Below are 24,391 nucleotides of genomic sequence, written 5' to 3'. Positions count from 1 at the left end.
ACGCAGCCTTCTGGTGACACAGGAAGTAATGCAGATGGTAGCAGGAAATTGAAAAGTGGGAATTGATAGATTAAGTGTGTGGACAAAACTGTGGCAAATAGAGTTCAATGTAGGGGAGACCGAGGTCATACACTTTAAATCTAAGAAAGATAAATCAGAGTATTTTCTAAATGGTGAGAAACTCGGTGCTGTGGAGGAGCAGAGAGATTTAGGGGTCAAAGTACAGAAATCGCTGCAGGTACAAAAATTAATTAAACAGCCTAATGTGCCGTTGGTACGGCCGGTTAACTCGTTTGCAAAGAGTATACTGTAACATAATGATCACGGACTCGATTCTTGTAATTTACTTTATTTATTTCGCGTTTTTGTAACTTTTGAAATCGAAGCTTTGAAAAGAAAATCCACAGAAAAATTCACGGGGACCGTCTTTGAATTACATCCGTTGTAACTTTGCCCCTGGGCAGGATAAACACGTCTTTCTTTTGATTTGTCTTTCTCCAATTTGCAGATAAACGTTTAACTCGCGGCCTGTTCCCATTAATGATCATCAGCAGCAACAGACAGACAGAGCGGGTCTGACCGCCCCGAGATGTGGAAAATGGATCAGTTTCGGACAAATCAAATAGTCACCTGGCACCGAGAGAGACAAAACCAAGAGAAAAAGGCAGAAGGTAACAGTGAAATAACAGCCAAATACAAACGATATAAATAATTCCCATCCTTGATGTCTCTCCATTCAATCCCCAATCCTTCAGTGGCGGGAATTAAATTTCACTGCAAATAAATCCGAGAATCGAAGCAAGGAAGAAGAAAGTAAACAAACAAAAGCTGCCGAAACTCGGGATTGCACCAAGGACCTTCAGATCTTCAGTCTAACGCTCTCCCAACTGAGCTATTTCGGCTCTGTACCCAACGATTACTTTGTGTTATTGTCGTGGAAGAAAATATAACCCCAGGAGGAATTGCCCCTCCTGTTCATTCCACAATTCATATATAAACATCGTACTCGTAGAGATACACCCACAGTTCATATATAAACATCGTTGTCATACGTAAACTACCAAAGTTTATAAATCAACAGCGCACTCATACATCCATACCCAGTTTGTGGGAGGAAGATCGGTACCGACCGCCGATCGAGCTCTCAGAGGCGGAAGCAGCAGCAACCGATCAAACTCTTGATCTCATCCTGAACACAGACCGGGAGATCCACCTGTGAAGTTACACCGCACTTTGACAGCAGGGACGGTAATTGCTTCTGAGAAGGCCTCAGGGCGTCTAATCGCTTCTTAGTGGCGATCCATTGTGGCAAGGGCATCTCAGAGAGGGGAAGGTACTATCAGAGGGCATCAGAGAGTGTAAGGGGGCTCAAAGAGGAGAGTGGGAAGTCAGATGGCATCAGAGAGTGTATTAAGATCTGAGAGAGGGGAAGGACTGCCGAGGATGGGAGAGTGTAAGGCGGCTCAGGGCGCATCTGTGTAAGGGGCAATCAATAGGTATCAGAGCAGGTGAATGGCGCTGACAAGGTTCAAAGTGAATCATGGACTCTCTGAGGGTATCGGAGAAGGTAAGAGACAGAGCGTATCAGCGATGATAAGGAGCACAGGGAGAATCAAATGGGGTAAGGGGGGATCAGGAGGTATCAGAGAGGCGAATTGTTCCAGCGTTGGCATCTCCTAAATATTACATTTTCTGACCTTCAACATTTTTAATAACAACAAAAAGTGAATCCAATTGAACCCATAACCTGTCCGTGTCCCATGTGGAGGGAACGAGAAGGTAGAATCGATAGGGAGTGGATATTTGGCAACGCTCACGGTTTCCTTTCACACAGCTCAGGGTTGTGCCTGTTTCGAATCTGGAGACAAGAGGTTGCACTTTAAAATTTTTTATCACCGAGTGTGAAAAGTAGAACACAAATCGCCCAACGTGGGGCTCGAACCCACGACCCTGACATTAAGAGTCTCATGCTCTACCGACTGAGCTAGCCGGGCCGACGGCTGAAATTCTTCCCATCTTATCATTGCAGAGAGACAACTGTTGGCTTTGCTGCAGGAGTTCAGTTCGTTCCACAATCTCAGGGTATCGACTTCTGAACACCCGTTTTTTCATTCTGGAGTTCGTCCGATGTCTTTTACCATTCGTCCAGCTCCGCGCTGAGCAGTATATGAACATCGGGACCAGAGAAGGCCATTCATTCCCTCTAACCTGCTGCCCCATTCAATTGGATCATGAGTTGATCTGCAATTCATCTCTGTTTCTCCGTCTTGGACTCATATTCCTTGGTACCCGAATCGAAAAACGATCTGTCAATATCAGACTTCAAATTATGAATTGAACCACAATCCACATCCTTTGGGATGAGAGAGTTCCAGCTTTCGGCCGTATTTTGTTTGCTAAAGTGATTCCTGATTTCTTGCATGATTAGTCCAGCTCCAATTTCATTTTGGATTCGGCCAACAGAGAGAGAGAAAAAGGCCGTCTTCACCGGAGATTGATCCTTTAGCGATCTCTCACAAATCAACTGAAACCAGTCGGAATGTGAATACCATTTCACTTTTCCAAAATAAAGGGAGTGACATTCATTGTGGAAACAGTCTGATGTCGCTCACTGCAGAAATATCCATGTCAGTGTGAAGGAGCTCGCTTGCAACCTTCGAACCTTCTCTGTCAAGAAGTATTCCGACTTCGTTCAAGCCAACCTCGTTTTTTTGGATATTTTTCATATGCCTGTTATCCAACCGCAGAATAAATGGTGGAAAATCAGACGCACTCAGCTGGCAATGCTTGCGGTACATTTTCTGGCAGACAAGACACACATTCGAACCCAAGAATTTGCGAGACAATGAATGTTAAGGTAAAAAGTTGCCTTCCTGTACTCTAACGACCAACTTTTCAGTTCGCAGCGAAACGCGCTAACCAATTGCGCCACAGAAACAGAACTTGCAAATGTTCAAGGACTAATTCATCGAGCTGACGCTTCAGGTTGCCGCACTCAATGTAACAGCTTTCTTCCAATCAGTTTACTTTTCCAAAATAAAATGTGTGCAGCTTGCACGAGTCAAAATTTGTGCTGTATTATTTCTGAAAATTAAACTCACCTTGCCATTAAACACCTGTATGTTGAAAGACTCAGTCCGCTCGTGGAAGAGAGGATTGATTTTTGAGCTGTGATTCGCCATTCTCTGTTCCAGTAATATTCAGGTTTGCGGAAAATGAGATGAGATGAAATGAGCAGGACAAACCAGTAGGTCTGTGACACTACACGGTGTCTACAAAGTTGTCTCTTGCACTTTCAGTGAAGTGGACGACAATTTTCACTCTTAAACCAGTAATTATTATGTTCAGAAAAAATGTGGCCGAGAAAGACTCGATTTCAGCGCGGTGACACAGGCCAGAGTAAAGTTCAGTTCATGCGATTGCCGAGTGGCGAGAGGGTGGATTTGTAACTCCTGTGCGGCTGCGCTGCACATTGTCCAGATCTGTTTGGAGCGATATTCCCTTCAATTCATCACTTACAGGGACAGTTTGATTCTAAGTTTCTTTTTCCCGGTGCTTGGTAAGATTTCAGAAATAAACGCGACCCGTGCTTAACCCAAACTCGTCACTAACACATTGATCGATTCAAGGCGGCCACACTCTGCACTTCAGTGAGATGAAAGCCGACAGCGATTTCACGTCGATTCCAATGGCGAAAAAAAGTCATTCAATGAAAGTGCAGGTCATTGAGGTGCCTTTAAATTCCTGATTGTTTACACAGAACTTCTTCCCAAAGCGTTTGAGATACACGTGGGGCGATTTGGGGACTTCTTCTCCCTCTTTGCAAAAGTTTCATCCGCAGCACAAGATCAAAAGTCGAGGGCAAAATGATAGGATTTGCTGAAATGTGAGAACCAGAGAACCAGAATTTGGAGCAAGGTTCTGTTTATTGAGAAAAAGCAGATGAAACATTCATTCCGGAACGATACAGAATCCTATCAGCTCTAAAGGCAACGGTTACCCCGTGTTTTGAACAAGCAGCCTTCTGGTGACGCAAGAAGTAATGCAGATGGGATCGGGAAATTAAAAAGTGGGAATTGATAGATGAAGTGTGTGGACAAACTGTGGCAAATAGAGTTCAATGTGGGGGAGACCGAGGTCATACACTTTAAATCTAAGAAAGATAAATCAGAGTTTAAAAGGCTTAGAGGGTACAAAATTCTTAACGTGCATCCAGGAGAGCTTTTTGAGCCAGCAGGTAGAAAGTCCTACAAGAGAGGGGGCGGTACTGGACCAAATTCTCGGGAATGTGGCCGGCCAAGTGGAAGAAGTGCTAGTCGGTGAGCACTTTGGTGACATTGACCATAATTTGGTGAGATTTAAGGTGGTCATGGAAAAGGACAGGGAGGGGCCGGAAATAAAGGTTCTAAATTGGGGGAAGGCCGATTTTAATAGGATAAGGCAGGATCTGGCCAAAATGGACTGGGATCAGCTGCTTGGAGGAAAATCCGCATCGGAGCAATGGGAGTCTTTCAGAAGGGAGATTGAGACCATACAATGGCAACATGTTCCCATAAAGGTCAAGGGTGGTTCCAAGAACTCCAGGGAACCTTGGATGTCAGGGGATATACGAGAATGGATTAGGAAAAAAAGGAGGGCTTTTGGCAGATACAAAAGGCTAAAGACGGAGGAAGCCCTAGAGGAGTTCAAAAAGTGCAGGGGGATACTTAAAAAAGAAATTAGGAGATCAAGGAGGGGCCATGAAATAACACTGGCGAGCAAAAAAAAGGAAAATCCTAAGATGTTTTATAAGTATATTAAGGGTAAGAGGATGACGAGGGGAAAAATAGGGCCCATTTGGGACAAAAATGGCAATCTGTGTGTGGAGCCGGCAGATGTAGGAGGGGTTCTAAATGAATTTTTTGCATCTGTTTTCACTATGGAGGAGGACGATGTAGACATAGAAATACGGCAGGGGGACTGTGATATTCTCGAACATATTAACATCGAGCGGGAGGAGGTATTGGCGGTTTTAGCAGGCCTAAAAATGGATAAATCCCCAGGCCCGGACGAAATGTATCCCAGGCTACTGTGTGAGGCAAAGGAGGAGATTGCGGGGGCTCTGACACATATATTCAGAACCTCTCTGGCCACAGGGGATGTGCCAGAGGACTGGAGAACCGCTAATGTAATACCATTATTCAAGAAGGGGAGTAGGGAAAAACCGGGGAACTACAGGCCAGTGAGCCGAACATAAGTGGTTGGAAAATTATTGGAAAAAATTCTGAAGGACAAAATTCGTCTCCACTTGGAGAAGCAAGGATTAATCAGGGATAGTCAACATGGCTTTGTCAAGGGAAGATCATGTCTGACTAATTTGATTGAATTTTTTGAGGGGGTGACCAGGCGTGTGGATGAGGGTAACGCAGTGGATGTGGTTTACATGGATTTCAGTAAGGCCTTCGATAAAGTCCCGCACAGGAGACTGGTCAAGAAGGTACGAGCCCATGGAATCCAGGGTGCCTTGGCACTTTGGATACAAAACTGGCTTAGTGGCAGAAGGCAGAGGGTGATGGTCGAAGGTTGTTTTTGTGACTGGAAGCCTGTGGCCAGTGGGGTACCACAGGGAACGGTGCTGGGTCCCTTGCTGTTTGTGGTCTACATTAATGACTTGGATATGAATGTAAAAGGTATGATCAGTAAGTTCGCTGATGATACAAAAATTGGTAGGGTGGTGAATAGCGAGGAGGATAGCCTCAGTCTGCAGGACGATATAGATGGGTTGGTCAGATGGGCGGAACAGTGGCAAATGGAATTTAACCCGGAAAAGTGCGAGGTGATGCACTTTGGAGGGACTAACAAGGCAAGGGAATACACAATGAATGGGAGGACCCTAGGCAAGACAGAGGGTCAGAGGGATCTTGGTGTGCAAGTTCACAGATCCCTGAAGGCGGCGGAACAGGTAGATAAGGTGGTAAAGAAGGCATATGGGATACTTGCCTTTATTAGCCGAGGCATAGAATATAAGAGCAAGGAGGTTATGATGGAGCTGTATAAAACACTGGTTAGGCCACAGCTGGAGTACTGTGTGCAGTTCTGGTCGCCACACTACAGGAAGGATGTGATCGTTTTGGAGAGGGTGCAGAGGAGATTCACCAGGATGTTAGCAGGGCTGGAGCGCTTCAGCTATGAAGAGAGACTGGGAAGATTGGGTTTGTTTTCCTTGGAGCAGAGGAGGCTGAGGGGGGACATGATTGAGGTGTACAAAATTATGAGGGGCACAGATAGGATGGATACTAAGGAGCTTTTTCCCTTCGTTGAGGGTTCTATAACAAGGGGACATAGATTCAAGGTAAAAGGCGGGAGGTTTAGAGAGGATTTGAGAAAGAACTTTTTCACCCAGAGGGTGGTTGGAGTCTGGAACTCACTGCCTGAAAGGGTTGTGGAGGCAGGAACCCTCACAAGATTCAAGAAGCATTTGGATGAGCACTTGAAATGCCATAGCATACAAGGCTACGGACCAAATGCTGGAATATGGGATTAGAGTAGACAGGGCTGATGGCCGGCGCGGACACGATGGGCCGAAGGGCCTCTATCCGTGCTGTATAACTCTATGACTCTATGACACTAGTATTTTCTAAATGGTGAGAAACTCGGTGCTGTGGAGGAGCAGAGAGATTTAGGGGTCCAAGTGCAGAAATCGCTGCAGGTACAAAAATTAATTACACAGCTTAATGTGCCGTTGGTACGGCCGGTGAACTCGTTTGCAAAGAGTATACTGTAACATAATGATCATGGACTCGATTCTTGTAATTTACTTTATTTATTTCGCGTTTATGTAACTTTTGAAATCGAAGCTTTACAAAGAAAATCCACCGAAAAATTCACGGGGACCGTTTTTTGAATTACATCCGTTGTAACTTTGCCCCTGGGCAGGATGAACACGTCTTTCTTTTTTATTTGTCATTCTCCAATTTGCAGATAAGCGTTCAACTCGCGGCCTGTTCCCATTAATGATCATCAGCCCCGAGTTGTGGAAAATGGATCAGTTCAGGACAAATCAAATGGTCACCTGGCACCGAGAGAGACAAAACCAAGAGAAAAAGGCAGAAGGTAACAGAGAAATAACAGCCAAATACAAACGATATAAATATTTCCCATCCTTGATGTCTCTCTATTCAATCCCCAATCCTTCAGTGGCGGGAATTAAATTTCATGCAAATCAATCCGAGAATCGAAGCAAGGAAGAATAAAGTAAACAACCAAAAACTGCCGAAATTCGGGATTGAACCAAGGATCTTCAGATCTTCAGTCTAACGCTCTCTCAACTGAATTTCGGATCTGCACCCAACGATTACTTTGTGTTATTGTCGTGGAAGAAAATATAACCCCCAGGAGGAATTGCCCCGCCTGTTCATTCCACAATTCATATATAAACATCACACTCATAGAGATACACCCACAGTTCATATATAAATATCGCACTCATAGAGATACACCCACAGTTCATTTCTAAACATCGCTGTCATACGTAAACTACCAAAGTTTATAAATCAACAGCGCACTCATACATCCACACCCAGTTTATGGGAGGAAGATCGGTACCAACCGCCAATAGAGCTCTCAGAGACGGAAGCAGCAGCGACCGATCAAACTCTTGATCTCATCCTTTACACAGACCGGTAGATCCACCTGTGAAGTTACACCGCACTTTGATCGCAGGGACGGTAATTGGTTCTGAGAAGGCGTCAGGGCGTCTCATCGCTTCTTAGTGGCGATCCATTGGGGCAACGGCATCTCAGAGAAGGGAAGGTACGATCAGAGGGCATCAGAGAGTGTATTAAGATCTGAGAGAGGGGAAGGACTGCCGAGTATGGGAGAGTGTAAGGCGGCTCAGGGCGCATCTGTGTAAGGGGCACTCAGTGGATATCAGAGCAGGTGAATGGTGCTGACAAGGTTCAAAGTGGATCATGGACTCTCTGAGGGTATCGGAGAAGGGAAGAGACAGAGCGTATCAGCGATGATAAGGAGCACAGGGAGAATCAAATAGGGTAAGGGGGGATCAGGAGGTATCAGAGAGGCGAATTGTTCCAGAGTTGGCATCGACTAAATATTAAACTTTCTGACTTTCAACATTTTTAATAACAGCAAAAAATGAATCCGATTGAACCGAAAACCTGTCCGTGTCTCATGTGGAGGGAACGAGAAGGTCCAATCGGGAGGGAATGGAGATTTGGCAACGCTCACGGTTTCCTTTCACACAGCTCAGGGTTGTGTCTGGTTCGAATCTGGAGAAAAGACGTTGCACTTTGAAACTTTTATCACCGAGTGTGAAAAGTAGAACACAAATCGCCCAACGTGGGACTCGAACCCACGACCCTGAAATTAAGAGTCTCATGCTTTCCCGACTGAGCGAGCCGGGCCAACTGCCAAAATACTTCCCATCCTGTTATTGCAGAGAGATAGCTGTTGGCTTCACTGCAGGAGTTGAGTTCGTTCCACAATCTCAGGGTATCAACTTCTGAACACCCGTTTTTTCATTCTGGAGTTAGTCTGATGTCTTTTACCATTCGTCCAGCCCCGCGCTGAGCAGTATAGGAACATCGGGACAAGAGAAGGCCATTCAGCCCCTCGAACCTGCTGACCCATTCAATTCGATCATGAGTTGATCTGCAATTCATCTCTGTTTCTCCGCCTTGGACTCATATTCCTTGGTACACGAATCGAAAGACGATCGATCAATATCAGACTTCAAATTATGAATTGAACCACAATCCACATCCTTTGGGATGAGAGACTTCCAGCTTTCGGCCGTATTTTGTTTGCTGAAGTGATTCCGGATTTCTTGCATGATAAGTCCAGCTCCAATTTCATTTTGGATTCGGTCAACAGAGAGTGGGAAAAAGGCCGTCTGAACCGGAGATTGATCCTTTCACGATCTCTCACAAATCAACTGAAACCAGTCGGAATGTGAATAACATTTCACTTTTCCAAAATAAAGGGAGTGACATTCATTGTGGAAACAGTCTGATGTCGCTCACTGCAGAAATATCCATGTCAATGTGAAGGAGCTCGCTTGCAACCTTCGAACCTTCTCTGTCAGGAAGTATTCCGACTTCGTTCAAGCCAACCTCGTTTTTTTGGATATTTTTCATATGCCTGTTATCCAACCGCTGAATAAATGGTGGAAAATCAGACGCACTCAGCTGGCAATGTTTGCGTTACATTTTCTGGCAGACAAGACACACATTCGAACCCAAGAAATGCGAGACAATGAATGTTGAGGGAAAAGGTTGCCTCTGCGTCCTCAAGTGGGCTCGAACGACCAACTTTTCAGTTCGCAACGAAACGCGCTAACCAATTGCGCCACAGAAACAGAACTTGCAAATGTTCAAGGACTAATTCATCGAGCTGACGCTTCAGGTTGCCGCACTCAATGTAACAGCTTTCTTCCAATCAGTTTACTTTTCCAAAATAAAATGTGTGCAGCTTGCACGAGTGAAAATCTGTGCTGTATTATTTCTGAAAATTAAACTCACCTTGCCATTAAACACCTGTATGTTGAAAGACTCAGTCCGCTCGTGGAAGAGAGGATTGATTTTTGAGCTGTGATTCGCCATTCTCTGTTCCAGTAATATTCAGGTTTGCTGAAAATGAGATGAGATGAAATGAGCAGGACAAAAAAGCAGGTCTGTGACACGACACGGTGTCTACAAAGTTGTCTCTTGCACTTACAGTGAAGTGGACGACAATTTTCCCTCTTAAACCAGTAATTATTATGTTAAGAAAAAATGTGGCCGTGAAAGACTCGATTTCAGCGCGGTGACACTGGGCCGGAGAAAAGTTCAGTTAATGCGATTGCCGAGTGGCGAGAGGGTCGATTTGGAACTCCGGTGCTGCTGCGCTGCGCATTGTCCAGATCTGTTTGGAGCGATATTCACTTCAATTCATCACTTACAGGGACAGTTTGATTCTAAGTTTCTTTTCCCCGGTGCTTGGTGAGATTTCAGAAATAAACGCGACCCGTGCTTAACCCAAACTCGTCACTAACACGTTGACCGATACAAGGCGGCCACACTCTCCACTTCAGTGAGATGAAAGCCGACAGCGATTTCTCGTCGATTCCAATGTCGAAAAAAAATCATTCAATGAAAGTGCAGGTCATTGAGGTGCCTTTAAATTCCTGATTGTTTACACAGAACTTCTTCCCAAAGCGTTTGAGATACACGTGGGGCGATTTGGGGACTTCTTCTCCCTCTTTGCAAAAGTTTCATCCGCAGCACAAGATCAAAAGTCGAGGGCAAAATGAAACGATTTGCTCAAATTTGAGAACCAGAGAACCAGAATATAGAGCAAGGTTCTGTTTATTGAGAAAAAGCAGATGAAACATTCATTCCGAACGATACAGAACCCTATCAGCTCTCAAGGCAACGGTTACCCTGTGTTTTGAACACGCAGCCTTCTGGTGACGCAGGAAGAAACGCAGATGGTAGCAGGGAATTGAAAAGTGGGAATTGATAGATTAAGTGTGTGGACAAAACTGTGGCAAATAGTGTTCAATGTGGGGGACAATTGTAAACAATTTTACAACACCAAGTTATAGTCCAGCAATTTTATTTTAAATTCACAAGCTTTCGGAGATTTTCTCCTTCCTCAGGTAAATGTTACCATCGACACTATAACTTGGTGTTGTAAAATTGTTTACAATTGTCAACCCCAGTCCATCACCGGCATCTCCACAATGTGGGGGAGACCGAGGTCATACACTTTAAATCTAAGAAAGATAAATCAGAGTATTTTCTAAATGGTGAGAAACTCGGTGCTGTGGAGGAGCAGAGAGATTTAGGGGTCCAAGTACAGAAATCGCTGCAGGTACAAAAATTTATTAAACAGCCTAATGTGCCGTTGGTACGGCCGGTTAACTCGTTAGCAAAGAGTATACTGTAACATAATGATCACGGACTCGATTCTTGTAATTTACTTTATTTATTTCGCGTTTTTGTAACTTTTGAAATCGAAGCTTTAAAAATAAAATCAACATAAAAATTCACGGGGACCGTTTTTGAATTACATCCGTTGTAACTTTGCCCCTGGGCAGGATAAACACGTCTTTCTTTTGATTTGTCTTTCTCCAATTTGCAGATAAACGTTTAACTCGCGGCCTGTTCCCATTAATGATCATCAGCAGCAACAGACAGACAGAGCGGGTCTGACCGCCCCGAGATGTGGAAAATGGATCAGTTTCGGACAAATCAAATAGTCACCTGGCACCGAGAGAGACAAAACCAAGAGAAAAAGGCAGAAGGTAACAGTGAAATAACAGCCAAATACAAACGATATAAATAATTACCATCCTTGATGTTTCTCTATTCAATCCCCAATCCTTCAGTGGCGGGAATTAAATTTCACTGCAAATAAATCCGAGAATCGAAGCAAGGACACAAACAAAAACTGCCGAAACTCGGGATTGAACCAAGGACCTTCAGATCTTCAGTCTAACGCTCTCCCAACTGAACTATTTCGGCTCTGTACCCAACGGTTACTTTGTGTTATTGTCGTGGAAGAAAATATAACCCCAGGAGGAATTGCCCCTCCTGTTCATTCCACAATTCATATATAAACATCGTACTCGTAGAGATACACCCACAGTTCATATATAAACATCGTTGTCATACGTAAACTACCAAAGTTTATAAATCAACAGCGCACTCATACATCCACACCCAGTTTGTGGGAGGGAGATCGGTACCGACCGCCGATCGAGCTCTCAGAGGCGGAAGCAGCAGCGACCGATCACACTCTTGATCTCATCCTTAACACAGACCGGTAGATCCACCTGTGAAGTTACACCGCACTTTGATAGCAGGGACGGTAATTGCTTCTGAGAAGGCCTCAGGGCTTCTAATCGCTTCTTAGTGGCGATCCATTGTGGCAAGGGCATCTCAGAGAGGGGAAGGTACAATCAGAGGGCATCAGAGAGTGTAAGGGGGCTCAAAGAGGAGAGCGTGCAGTCAGATGGCATCAGAGAGTGTTTTTAAGATCTGAGAGAGGGGAAGGACTGCCGAGTATGGGAGAGTGTAAGGCGGCTCAGGGCGCATCTGTGTAAGGGGCAATCAATAGTTATCAGAGCAGGTGAATGGCGCTGACAAGGTTCAAAGTGAATCATGGACTCTCTGAGGGTATCGGAGAAGGTAAGAGACAGAGCGTATCAGCGATGATAAGGAGCACAGGGAGAATCAAATGGGGTAAGGGGGGATCAGGAGGTATCAGAGAGGCGAATTGTTCCAGCGTTGGCATCTCCTAAATATTACATTTTCTGAACTTCAACATTTTTAATAACAACAAAAAGTGAATCCAATTGAACCGATAACCTGTCCGTGTCCCATGTGGAGGGAACGAGAAGGTAGAATCGATAGGGAGTGGATATTTGGCAACGCTCACGGTTTCCTTTCACACAGCTCAGGGTTGTGCCTGTTTCGAATCTGGACACAAGAGGTTGCACTTTAAAAATTTTATCACCGAGTGTGAAAAGTAGAACACAAATCGCCCAACGTGGGGCTCGAACCCACGACCCTGAGATTAAGAGTCTCATGCTCTACCGACTGAGCCAGCCGGGCCGACTGCTCAAATTCTTCCCATCTTATCATTGCAGAGAGACAACTGTTGGCTTTGCTGCAGGAGTTCAGTTCGTTCCACAATCTCAGGGTATCGACTTCTGAACACCCGTTTTTTCATTCTGGAGTTAGTCTGATGTCTTTTACCATTCGTCCAGCTCCGCGCTGAGCAGTATCGGAACATCGGGACAAGAGAAGGCCATTCAGCCCCTCGAACCTGCTGCCCCATTCAATTGGATCATGAGTTGATCTGCAATTCATCTCTGTTTCTCCGTCTTGGACTCATATTCCTTGGTACCCGAATCGAAAAACGATCTGTCAATATCAGACTTCAAATTATGAATTGAACCACAATCCACATCCTTTGGGATGAGAGAGTTCCAGCTTTCGGCCGTATTTTGTTTGCTAAAGTGATTCCTGATTTCTTGCATGATTCGTCCAGCTCCAATTTCATTTTGGATTCGGCCAACAGAGAGAGAGAAAAAGGCCGTCTTCACCGGAGATTGATCCTTTAGCGATCTCTCACAAATCAACTGAAACCAGTCGGAATGTGAATACCATTTCACTTTTCCAAAATAAAGGGAGTGACATTCATTGTGGAAACAGTCTGATGTCGCTCACTGCAGAAATATCCATGTCAGTGTGAAGGAGCTCGCTTGCAACCTTCGAACCTTCTCTGTCAAGAAGTATTCCGACTTCGTTCAAGCCAACCTCGTTTTTTTGGATATTTTTCATATGCCTGTTATCCAACCGCAGAATAAATGGTGGAAAATCAGACGCACTCAGCTGGCAATGCTTGCGGAACATTTTCTGGCATACAAGACACACATTCGAACCCAAGAATTTGCGAGACAATGAATGTTAAGGTAAAAGGTTGCCTTCGTGTCCTCTAACGACCAACTTTTCAGTTCGCAGCGAAACGCGCTAACCAATTGCGCCACAGAAACAGAACTTGCAAATGTTCAAGGACTAATTCATCGAGCTGACGCTTCAGGTTGCCGCACTCAATGTAACAGCTTTCTTCCAATCAGTTTACTTTTCCAAAATAAAATGTGTGCAGCCTGCACGAGTCAAAATCTGTGCTGTATTATTTCTGAAAATTAAACTCACCTTGCCATTAAACACCTGTATGTTGAAAGACTCAGTCCGCTCGTGGAAGAGAGGATTGATTTTTGAGCTGTGATTCGCCATTCTCTGTTCCAGTAATATTCAGGTTTGCGGAAAATGAGATGAGATGAAATGAGCAGCACAAACCAGCAGGTCTGTGACACTACACGGTGTCTACAAAGTTGTCTCTTGCACTTACAGTGAAGTGGACGACAATTTTCACTCTTAAACCAGTAATTATTATGTTAAGAAAAAATGTGGCCGTGAAAGACTCGATTTCAGCGCGGTGACACGGGCCAGAGTAAAGTTCAGTTCATGCGATTGCCGAGTGGCGAGAGGGTGGATTTGTAACTCCTGTGCGTCTGCGCTGCACATTGTCCAGATCTGTTTGGAGCGATATTCCCTTCAATTCATCACTTACAGGGACAGTTTGATTCTAAGTTTCTTTTCCCCGGTGCTTGGTGAGATTTCAGAAATAAACGCGACCCGTGCTTAACCCAAACTCGTCACTAACACGTTGACCGATACAAGGCGGCCACACTCTGCACTTCAGTGAGATGAAAGCCGACAGCGATTTCTCGTCGATTCCAATGGCGAAAAAAAGTCATTCAATGAAAGTGCAGGTCATTGAGGTGCCTTTAAATTCCTGATTGTTTACACAGAACTTCTTCCCAAAGCGTTTGAGATACACGTGGGGCGATTTGGGGACTTCTTCTCCCTCTTTGCAAAAGTTTCATCCGCAGCACAAGATCAAAAGTCGAGAGTAAAATGAAACGATTTGCTCAAATTTGAGATCCAGAGAACCAGAATATAGAGCAAGGTTCTGTTTATTTAGAAAAAGCAGATGAAAAATTCATTCCGGAACGATACAGAACCCTATCAGCTCTAAAGGCAACGGTTACCCCGTGTTTTGAACACGCAGCCTTCTGGTGACGCAGGAAGAAACGCAGTTGGTCGCAGGAAATTGAAAAGTGGAATTGATGGATTAAGTGTGTGGACAAAACTGTGGCAAATAGTGTTCAATGTGGGGAAGACCGAGGTCATACACTTTAAATCTAAGAAAGATAAATCAGAGTATTTTCTAAATGGTGAGAAACTCGGTGCTGTGGAGGAGCAGAGAGATTTCGGGGTCAAAGTACAGAAATCGCTGCAGGTGCAAAAATTAATTAAACAGCCTAATGTGCCGTTGGTACGGCCGGTTAACTCGTTTGCAAAGAGTATACTGTAACATAATGATCACGGATTCGATTCTTGTAATTTACTTTATTTATTTCGCGTTTTTGTAACTTTTGAAATCGAAGCTTTAAAAAGAAAATCAACAGAAAAATTCACGGGGACCGTTTGTGAATTACATCCGTTGTAACTTTGCCCCTGGGCAGGATAAACACGTCTTTCTTTTGATTTGTCTTTCTCCAATTTGCAGATAAACGTTTAACTCGCGGCCTGTTCCCATTAATGATCATCAGCAGCAACAGACAGACAGAGCGGGTCTGACCGCCCCGAGATGTGGAAAATGGACCAGTTTCGGACAAATCAAATAGTCACCTGGCACCGAGAGAGACAAAACCAAGAGAAAAAGGCAGAAGGTAACATTGAAATATCAGCCAAATGCAAACGATATAAATAATTCCCATCCTTGATGTCTCTCTATTCAATCCCCAATCCTTCAGTGGCGGGAATTAAATTTCACTGCAAATAAATCCGAGAATCGAAGCAAGGAAGAAGAAAGTAAACAAACAAAAACTGCCGAAACTCGGGATTGAACCAAGGACCTTCAGATCTTCAGTCTAACGCTCTCCCAACTGAGCTATTTCGGCTCTGTACCCAACGATTACTTTGTGTTATTGTCGTGGAAGAAAATATAACCCCAGGAGGAATTGCCCCTCCTGTTCATTCCACAATTCATACATAAACATCGTACTCGTAGAGATACACCCACAGTTCATATATAAACATCGTTGTCATACGTAAACTACCAAAGTTTATAAATCAACAGCGCACTCAAACATCCACACCCAGTTTGTGGGAGGAAGATCGGTACCGACCGCCGATAGAGCTCTCAGAGGCGGAAGCAGCAGCGACCGATCAAACTCTTGATCTCATCCTTAACACAGACCGGTAGATCCACCTGTGAAGTTACACCGCACTTTGATAGCAGGGACGGTAATTGCTTCTGAGAAAGCCTCAGGGCGTCCAATCGCTTCTTAGTGGCGATCCATTGTGGCAAGGGCATCTCAGAGAGGGGAAGGTACTATCAGAGGGCATCAGAGAGTGTAAGGGGGCTCAAAGAGGAGAGCGGGCAGTCAGATGGCATCAGAGAGTGTTTTAAGATCTGAGAGAGGGGAAGGACTGCCGAGTATGGGAGAGTGTAAGGCGGCTCAGGGCGCATCTGTGTATGGCGGCAAGCAATAGGTATCAGAGCAGGTGAATGGCGCTGACAAGGTTCAAAGTGAATCATGGATAGGAGGCAGAGAGTCGTGGTGAACGGATGTTTTTCTGACGGGGGAGAAATATGCAGTGGAATCCCCCAGGGGTCGGTATTAGGACTATTGCTTTTCTTGTTATATATAAATGTCTTGGATGTGGGAATAGGGAATACAATTTCGAAGTTTGCGGATGATACAGAACTTGGCAACGTAGTAAATAGTGAGCATGATAACAGCAGACTTCAGGAGGACATGGACAGACTGGTGAAATGGGCGGTCACGTGACAGATTTAACGCCGATCAGTGTGAAGTGATGCACTTTTAGAAGAAGAACATGGAGAGGCAGTATAATCTAAATGGAACAATTTATGGGGGGTTCCAAGAGCAGAGGGACCTGGGGGTTCATATTCAGAAAACAGGGCAAGTTGATAAGGCGGTTAAGAAAGCATATGGGATACTTAGCTTTGTAAATAGGGGCATTGAATACAAAAAAATGGAAATCATACTAATCCTTACAAATCAGTGTTTAGGTCTCATCTGGAGTATATTGTACAGATCTGGGCACCACACTTTAGGATGAAAAGGGATTGAAGAGGATTCAGAGCAGGTTGACCTGGATGATACCAGGGATGAGGGACTTCAGTTATTTGGAGAGATTGGAGAAGCTGGGATTGTTCTCCTTACAGCAGAGATGGTTAACGGGAGACCTAATAAAGGTGTTCAAAATAATGAGGGGTTTTGAAAGATCAAGTAGGGAGAAATTGTTTCCTCTGGCATGTGGGTCGGTAACCAGAGATCATAGATTTAAAATAATTGGGAAAATAACTAGAGGGGAATTGAGGAGAATTTTTTTCACACAGAGGGTTGTTAAGATCAGGAACGCACTTCCTGAAAGGATGGTGGAAGCCGATTCCATGGGATCATTCAAAAGGCAATTGGACATAATTGAAGAGGACTAATTTGCAGTGTTATGGGGAAAAATCTGGGGTATGGGTCTAATTTGGACAGGTCTTCGAAAAAGCCGACACTGGCACGACGGCCGAATGGCCTCCTTCTGTGCTGTAAGATTCTATGATCCGATGATTACCTTCTGAATCATTACAATTGAAGCTATTCAGTGTTGAGCAACGAAGAAAATTATAACCGTGATATTCTGCTTCTCCATTCCCTTATGAATATCGCAGATTATACTGTCCAGGCGGGGGTGGGTCTGAATGGGGGATAGAGTGCGGAGCTTGGAATGGAAGCCCAGCAGAATGAACTTGGTCTCATCAGTTTTTGTTATTTTTCCGACCAGTTTCCCGAAGCAGGCGGTGAACCTTTTTCTCGAGAGAGGATCGTCATTTCAGTTCAGAAGGAAAAAGGTATCAAGAAAATCGGGTAAAACGCACACAGAATGATCCGGGACTTACAGCACATCCCTTTTGAACAGACAAAGACACGAAATGATCCGGACATAAATCATAATTATGGGACGTAAGTTTCTCTTACGTTGACCATAAGATTTACTCTTTTTACAATGACACCAATGTACACTCTGATATTTCGCGATCTCACAATCTCACAATCTCAACACCTTCCTGGAAACAATGCAAAACCCTCCGTCTGCCGTTTCGAGAAGGATGGGACTTTCACCAGACCTTCTGGGTGGACTGAATGGGAGAAACAAAACTTAAACGCAATAACGACGAGGATGGGATTCGAACCCACGCGTGCAGAGCACAACAGATTAGCAGTCCATCGCCTTAACCTCTCGGCCACCTCGTCGCATGCAGAAATATGCGAAACCCCCTTTATTCAAAATTAAAATTCTGGCTATGTTGCCAATCTGATATAAAAACTGTAAATGTGTTTTTCCTCAGCAGGTCAGGCAGAATCTTTCGACACAGAAACAGAGTTAACGTTTCAGGTCCATGACCATCACATGAGTATTCCAACTCACTCAACTTGCGCCTTGTAGATGGTTGAACGGCTTTAGGGAGTTAGAAGGTGAGTCACTTGGCGCAGAATATCCAGCCTCTGACCTGCTCTTGTCGCCACAATATTTATGCAGCTGGTCCAGTTAAATTTCTGGTTAATGATGACCACTAGTATGTTGATGGTGGGGGATTCGGCGATGTTACTAACGAATCCCCACAGAAGAGATTTACTGTAATGATTCCAGGGATGAGGGGTATAAGTTTCATGAATAGATTGGAGAAGCTGGGGTTGTTCTGCTTGGAACAGAGACGGTTACGAGGAGATTTGTAAACAATTTTACAACACCAAGTTATAGTCCAGCAATTTTATTTTAAATTCACAATCTTTCGGAGACTTCCTCCTTCCTCAGGTAAATGTTTCAGGAGGTTTGATAGAGTTATTCAAAATCACGAGGAGATTTGATGGAGGTATTCAAAATCATGAAGGATCTTGACAGAGGAGATAGAGAGAAACTGTTCCAATTTGCGGAAGGTTCAAGGAACAGAGAACATAGATTTAAGGTGTTTGGCAAAAGAACCAAAGATGACATGAGGAAAAACTTTTCGACACAGCGAGTGTTTAGGATCTGGAATACACCGCCCGAGGGGCTGGTGGGGGCAGATTCAATCATGGTGTTCAATAAAGAACTGGATAAGTATTTGAAACGAAAGAGAATACAGGTCTACAGGGAAAGGGTGGGGGAGTGGGTCTGTCTGGATTGCACTTGCAGAGAGCCGGCACGGACTCGATGTGCCGAATGGCCTCTTTTCGTGCTGTGACCTTTCTATGATTCTATTCTATTTGTGGGAGGCGATGCGAAGCGACCGGAGCGTGACGTAAATCGACCTGCTCATGTACATTCCCTGATAATAAATCCGAGTGTGATGCAAAGAAGAAATTCATAATTATGGTGCATATCTTTTATATTATACTGACGATAAGAGGTACTCGGTTCACCAGGGCGCCATTGTGCACATTGATTGATACTTCACCGAGATCACCCCTCACAGTCCCAACACCTCCGTCCAAGAAACAGTTGGGTGGCAATCCAGACTGAGCTGAATTGTGCAAACAGGTGGAAACCAGCAATGCGGAAAAGCACTTCCTGTCAAAGAACGGTTTTGGTGAGGCGGCGAAAATGGAAGGGGCGACAAATTCTGGCAGCAGTGAGATTCGAACCCTCATAATTCAGAGATCGAAACCAGCATCTGAAACAGCGCAGTTACTCACGCACATAGTAAGCCATTGAGATCGGATGACAAAGCTCATAGAGCTGAAACGTTTCCTCTGGTTCTTTCTCCACAGGTGCTGCCTAACCTGCTCAGCGTTTTCAGTGTTTTCATTCTTGTGATTTCACAATGGCTGTTTTCCTGAAAACACCCAATTTGACCCAAGGACGCAGCTCACACTTCACTTTCCTCACGCGCTTAAAGTCTGCCGTTTCCGAACTAAATCTCCTCCACGCCGAACATTCAAAGGACCTTTCGCTCACGGCCAACCTCCTGTTATCGACACTTTTTCACCATTCCCGCTCTTTTCATTTCTCCTCATTCCTTTTCAATCGGACATTTCCACAGACCTATTAAGATCAAGCGGAACATTTCCGACTTTCCTGCACCGCCCAGATTGCCAAAAATGCACATTTCAGCCGTCTTTCGCAGCAATGTCGCGCCGCCCGTCTCTCCCGCACATCAACTGTTCGGGGAAAAGCGCCAACGACCATGAAAACAAAACCCAGTTCTTCAGTTAACATCCCCCGTGTCACAAGATACCCCATGGAAATTTCACGGAAAAGTATGCGCTGTCCTACCGAATGCCAGCCCTGCTTTCTTAGAGCTTGTCTCTGGAGCAGATCGAAATGTATCGACTGGTTTCAAGGCACAAATGAACATTGATGCGAACGGGACATGTGCCCCCGAGAAACAGCGGTCGATGGAGAGCAAAATTAAAGCCGGAAGAATGTGAAAGTGAATGTTAGATTCGGCAAGGCCGCAGGAAAGTCTCAATGAAATAGACCATGATCGTAGAAGGAAGGAAAAGCTGGAAGAAGCGGCAGGTCTGAATTGTGGATCATCCAACAGAGACACAAGGAGAACAAAAACAGGATAAAGACAATGGTGCTGGGGCAGAAAGAAAAAGCACGAAATAAGAGGAATGAAAAGAGAGTGAAAGAAAGAATGGGAGAGAGGGAGGTGAAAGAAAGAAAGAGAGAAAGAAAGATAGAAGGGAGAGAGAAAATCAAGCGTGCAATACTCACCCCGCCAACGGGCGCTGCTCCCAATCGGCTACACTTCGCCCCACAGACCCTCATCCCATTCACACCATCCTTCAATACACTGTCAATGTTGTGCAGTGAAACAGAGAGTTTAAAGGTATAAAGACACACACACCATCCTACAATACACTGCCAATGTTGTGCAGTGAAACAGAGAGTTTAAAGGTATAAAGACACACACACCATCCAAAAATACATTGTCAATGCTGTGCAGTGAAACAGAGAGTTTAAAGGCATAAAGACACACACACCATCCTAAAATACACTTTCAATACCTGTGCAGAGAGACAGAGAGTTTAAAGATACAGAGATACTGACATACTATCCTACAGTACACATTAAACATCCGTGCTGTGAGTCAGAGAGTTTACAGGTACAGAGATAGTCACAGCGTCCCACAATACACTTTAAACCATGTGCAGTGAGACAGAGCGTTTAAAGATATAGAGAAATTCACCTTCTTTTTTCAAAAGTGGTACATCCCAGAAGCAAGAGAGAGCGTGGGTCAGTCTCCCTCTCCTGATAGAGCTGAGGCTTGTCAGTCAAGTGTCCTCTCCTTCGTGTATTGGCCGTGGAGGAAGTGCAGAGTAGATTTAATAGAATACCTTCAGCCTGACCGGCCTGTAATTACTTGATCTATCCTTTTCTCCCTGTTTATACAACAGTACAACTTTCGCAGTCCTCCAATCCTTCGGCATATCACCTGTAACCAGGGAGGATTGGAAAATGATGACCAGAGCCTCCGTTATTTCCTCCCTTGCTTCTGTTAACAGCCTGGGATATATTTCATCGGGGTCGGGAGATTCAGGTGGAGTGATCTGCGGACTTCATTTTCCTCTTTGCAAAGATTTTCACCGCAGGTCAAGATCACAAATCTCGGTCCAAATTAGGACTACTTCCGGGTTTGAACCTCAAATCGTGAATTATACCCTGACCTCAACGAGCCCAAAAACGAGAACGTGTCTTTAAGTTAACCCGTTGCTGACACATTCTATGAGAGGTCTGACTGCACAATGAAAGGGCGTTTTAGAAGAGTCAATCTGATATCAGTTTCCTCCTCAAACCTGAACAAATACCAATTCCAAAGTGCCATTTTGTCGCTTAATTCCACAAATTTGGTAAAAATAATTAGTTACACAAGGCACTGCTGGGAGTTGAACCCAGGATCTCCTGTTTACAAGACAGATGCTTTAACTAACTAAGCCACAGCGCCCATTCATGATCGCTCAGCCCCACCTCCTCTCACTAATATCTATCAGCGATATGTCACTGTCTGTTTGGGGTTCAGACCGTTTCATCTTTGTCTGTTTGGTTTGTCCGTTCACCTGTGCATCCCGATGCTGCCGACATATCTTGTTTTGTTTATCTTTGTGTCTCCATCAATGCGTTGATATACGGATGAGTATGTGTACTTTTGTTTGTTACATTAAATAAATTACCGGTTTAGACAATTCTCGCTCTGAAAGTGAAGAACTATTGAGACGAACTTCACAGCAAAGTATTGTTTATTTTGGTGCTGAAAATAAAAAACCGTAAGAGGTCCAAACAGGGAAAAGGAGATAAACCTGTTCGGGAAAATGAGGACAACAGTCAAGATTTTTACCAGTATATTAAGTGAAAGAAGGGAGGCTGAGAGTAATGTGGGCCGCTTAAAGACAGATGGAGGTGATATTGTAATTGAAAATCATGAAATGTAGAGTTGCTAAATATTTACTTTGCTTCGTTCGTCACAGAAATAAATGAGGCTAACATATCAGAGATATGAGGAAAACTGTAAATAAATCAAGGGGTTTCAGTATAAGTAAAATAATGGCAATGGAGAAAATAATTAGATTAAAGATAGACAAATCTCCAGGACCTGATGGTTACCATCCCAGGGGACTGAGAGGACTCGGTGAGGAAATTGTACATGCTTTAGTCATGATCGTTCAAAATATCTTGATTCAGGAATTGTTCCTTTGATGGAAACAATTTCAATGTCACTCCATTATTTGGGATGAGATGATGTTGGAAATTCTAGACCTATTAGTCTGACATCCGTTGTGGGGAAGTTGCCAGTATCCGTTGTTAGGGAAAGAAAGATTGAGCACTTGGATAAACATGAATTGATCAGAGAGAGCCAGCATGGATTTGTAAAGGGTAAGTCAAGTCTAACAAAACTAGTTGAACTTTATGAAGATGTAACGAACGTGGTGGATAATGGAGTGTCCATGGTTGTTAAATGATATTGACTTCCAGAGGTATTCGATAAGGTACCATATAAGAGACTGTTAAAGACAATGACAGTGCGTAGAATTTGAGGCAACCTAATGAAATGGGTAGGGAGTTGGTTAGAAGGTGGGAGACAGAGACCCGGTATATAAATGACATAGACGAAGGAATAGAGAGCCGTGTATCCACGTGTGTCGCTGACACCGAGATAGGTGTCGCAATGAGTCGTGTCGATGGAAGCATAAAGTTACAAAGGGAAATTGATAAATTAAGAGAGTTGGCAAAACTGTGGCAGATGGAGCAACATAGAATTACATGGAAAGTACATCACGGAAACAGGCAATTCGGCCCAACGAGACAATGCCGGTGTTTATGCTGCAAACAAGCCTCCGCCATCCCCATTTAATCAAACCCTATGAGCAAACCCTTAGATTCCTTTCACCTCCATTTGTTTTTCTAGCTTCGCTGTAAACGAATCCATGCTATTCGCCTAAACTACTCCTTGTGGGAGCGAATTGCACATTCTAACCACTCTCTGGGTGAATGTGTTCCTCTTGAATGCCATATTGAATTAAATAGTGAATACCTTATATTCATTGCCTCAATGATTTGGAGCCCCCACCTCCACAAATGCAAACACCTTATCCACGTCCAACCTATCAAACCCTTGCATAATCTTAAAGTCCTATATCAGGTCACCCCTCAGCCTTCTCTTTTCTATGCAGAAGAGTTCCAGTCTGTTCAAACTTTCAATATGGAGAAGTGTGAGTTCATCCACTTTGGACTGTCGCAAGATAGATCAGAGTATTTTCTGAAAAGTGAGAAGCTAGGAACTGTGGAGGAGCAGAGAGATTTAGGGGTCCAAGTACAGAAATCACTAAAAGCCAGTGGAATGGTCGAAAAATTTATTTAAATGTCCCATGGGATGTTGGCCTTTATCGCAAAGAAGCTGGTATTCAAAGGGGGAGAATGTTACAGATAGAAATATCTGCTGAGACCCCATTTAAAGTACTGCATTCAGCTCTGGGCACCACACATCAGGAAGGAAATATTGGCCTTGGAGGGGCTGCAGCGCCGAATGACCAGAATGATACCGGGGCTAAAATGGTTAAATTATGAGGACAGGTTATGCGGAGGTCGGTCCTCATTTTTCTCTTCAGGATCCGGCCCCATCCGTTTACTGTGGACGGGAGCGCGTCTGATACTAAGTCAGTCAGAATCGGATGCCAATCACATCACCGGCACAGCAGCTCTGGAACTGGCGACTGGTTTTACATTGAGTCTTTTTTATGGAATAGGCTGTACATTGTTTGTATAATAATAATAAGTTTGATACAATGAAGGTTTTTTCAGTTATTTCCCATTTCCACCCACACCAGTTTTACATTGCAAAAGGTAACAATATTTAAGGGATGTGATGTACAGTGTTGGTGGAATCAATGTAATTTAACTTGATATATTGTAGAATCTCTTGTCCATCCCAGGCTCTTACCTCAGGCTTGGATCCTCACCTAGTTTAAAACCAGTCACTCACTGATATAAATAAACCAGTAACAACCCCGAAACCTCAGCGGGTATATTTGTTCCGATACTAAGTGACGGTCCCAATTTCCACTGAAATTCTCGATCAGCAAATACCAGAGGCTGTTTTGGGTTTGACAAACTGTGAAACATATTGTTTTAAAAGCAGGAAAGCGGGAAAAACTGGTGGTTGATATTAAGTGTTTTACATTAACGCTTTCTATTGCCGATTTACAATTTATCTTTGTGTGTGACTGACAGGAGCGGCTATAACGGAGCCCAGTGACTGGGTAACGAGC

At 44.2% G+C, this 24,391-nt stretch overlaps 8 non-coding genes across 8 annotated transcripts; all 8 read right to left on the bottom strand.

Moving 5' to 3' along the window:
* Positions 1–829: 829 nt before the first annotated feature.
* On the bottom strand, positions 830–902 carry trnaf-gaa (transfer RNA phenylalanine (anticodon GAA)). The gene has a single exon. It is a non-coding gene; the product is annotated as a tRNA-Phe (tRNA).
* Positions 903–1,921: 1,019 nt separating this feature from the next.
* Positions 1,922–1,994, bottom strand: trnak-cuu (transfer RNA lysine (anticodon CUU)). Its single transcript has one exon. It is a non-coding gene; the product is annotated as a tRNA-Lys (tRNA).
* Positions 1,995–8,329: 6,335 nt separating this feature from the next.
* trnak-cuu (transfer RNA lysine (anticodon CUU)) lies at positions 8,330–8,402 on the bottom strand. The gene has a single exon. It is a non-coding gene; the product is annotated as a tRNA-Lys (tRNA).
* Positions 8,403–11,431: 3,029 nt separating this feature from the next.
* Positions 11,432–11,504, bottom strand: trnaf-gaa (transfer RNA phenylalanine (anticodon GAA)). The gene has a single exon. It is a non-coding gene; the product is annotated as a tRNA-Phe (tRNA).
* Positions 11,505–12,523: 1,019 nt separating this feature from the next.
* Positions 12,524–12,596, bottom strand: trnak-cuu (transfer RNA lysine (anticodon CUU)). The gene has a single exon. It is a non-coding gene; the product is annotated as a tRNA-Lys (tRNA).
* Positions 12,597–15,444: 2,848 nt separating this feature from the next.
* trnaf-gaa (transfer RNA phenylalanine (anticodon GAA)) lies at positions 15,445–15,517 on the bottom strand. Its single transcript has one exon. It is a non-coding gene; the product is annotated as a tRNA-Phe (tRNA).
* A 2,294-nt stretch (positions 15,518–17,811) lies between these two features.
* trnas-gcu (transfer RNA serine (anticodon GCU)) lies at positions 17,812–17,893 on the bottom strand. Its single transcript has one exon. It is a non-coding gene; the product is annotated as a tRNA-Ser (tRNA).
* A 3,606-nt stretch (positions 17,894–21,499) lies between these two features.
* Positions 21,500–21,573, bottom strand: trnat-ugu (transfer RNA threonine (anticodon UGU)). Its single transcript has one exon. It is a non-coding gene; the product is annotated as a tRNA-Thr (tRNA).
* Positions 21,574–24,391: the final 2,818 nt, after the last annotated feature.

The sequence above is a fragment of the Heptranchias perlo genome, chromosome 20 (assembly GCF_035084215.1).
Source record: "Heptranchias perlo isolate sHepPer1 chromosome 20, sHepPer1.hap1, whole genome shotgun sequence".
In the NCBI taxonomy this organism is placed as follows: domain Eukaryota; kingdom Metazoa; phylum Chordata; class Chondrichthyes; order Hexanchiformes; family Hexanchidae; genus Heptranchias; species Heptranchias perlo.
Note: the sequence above shows the minus strand (reverse complement) of the source record. Positions and strands in the feature narration are given on the sequence as shown.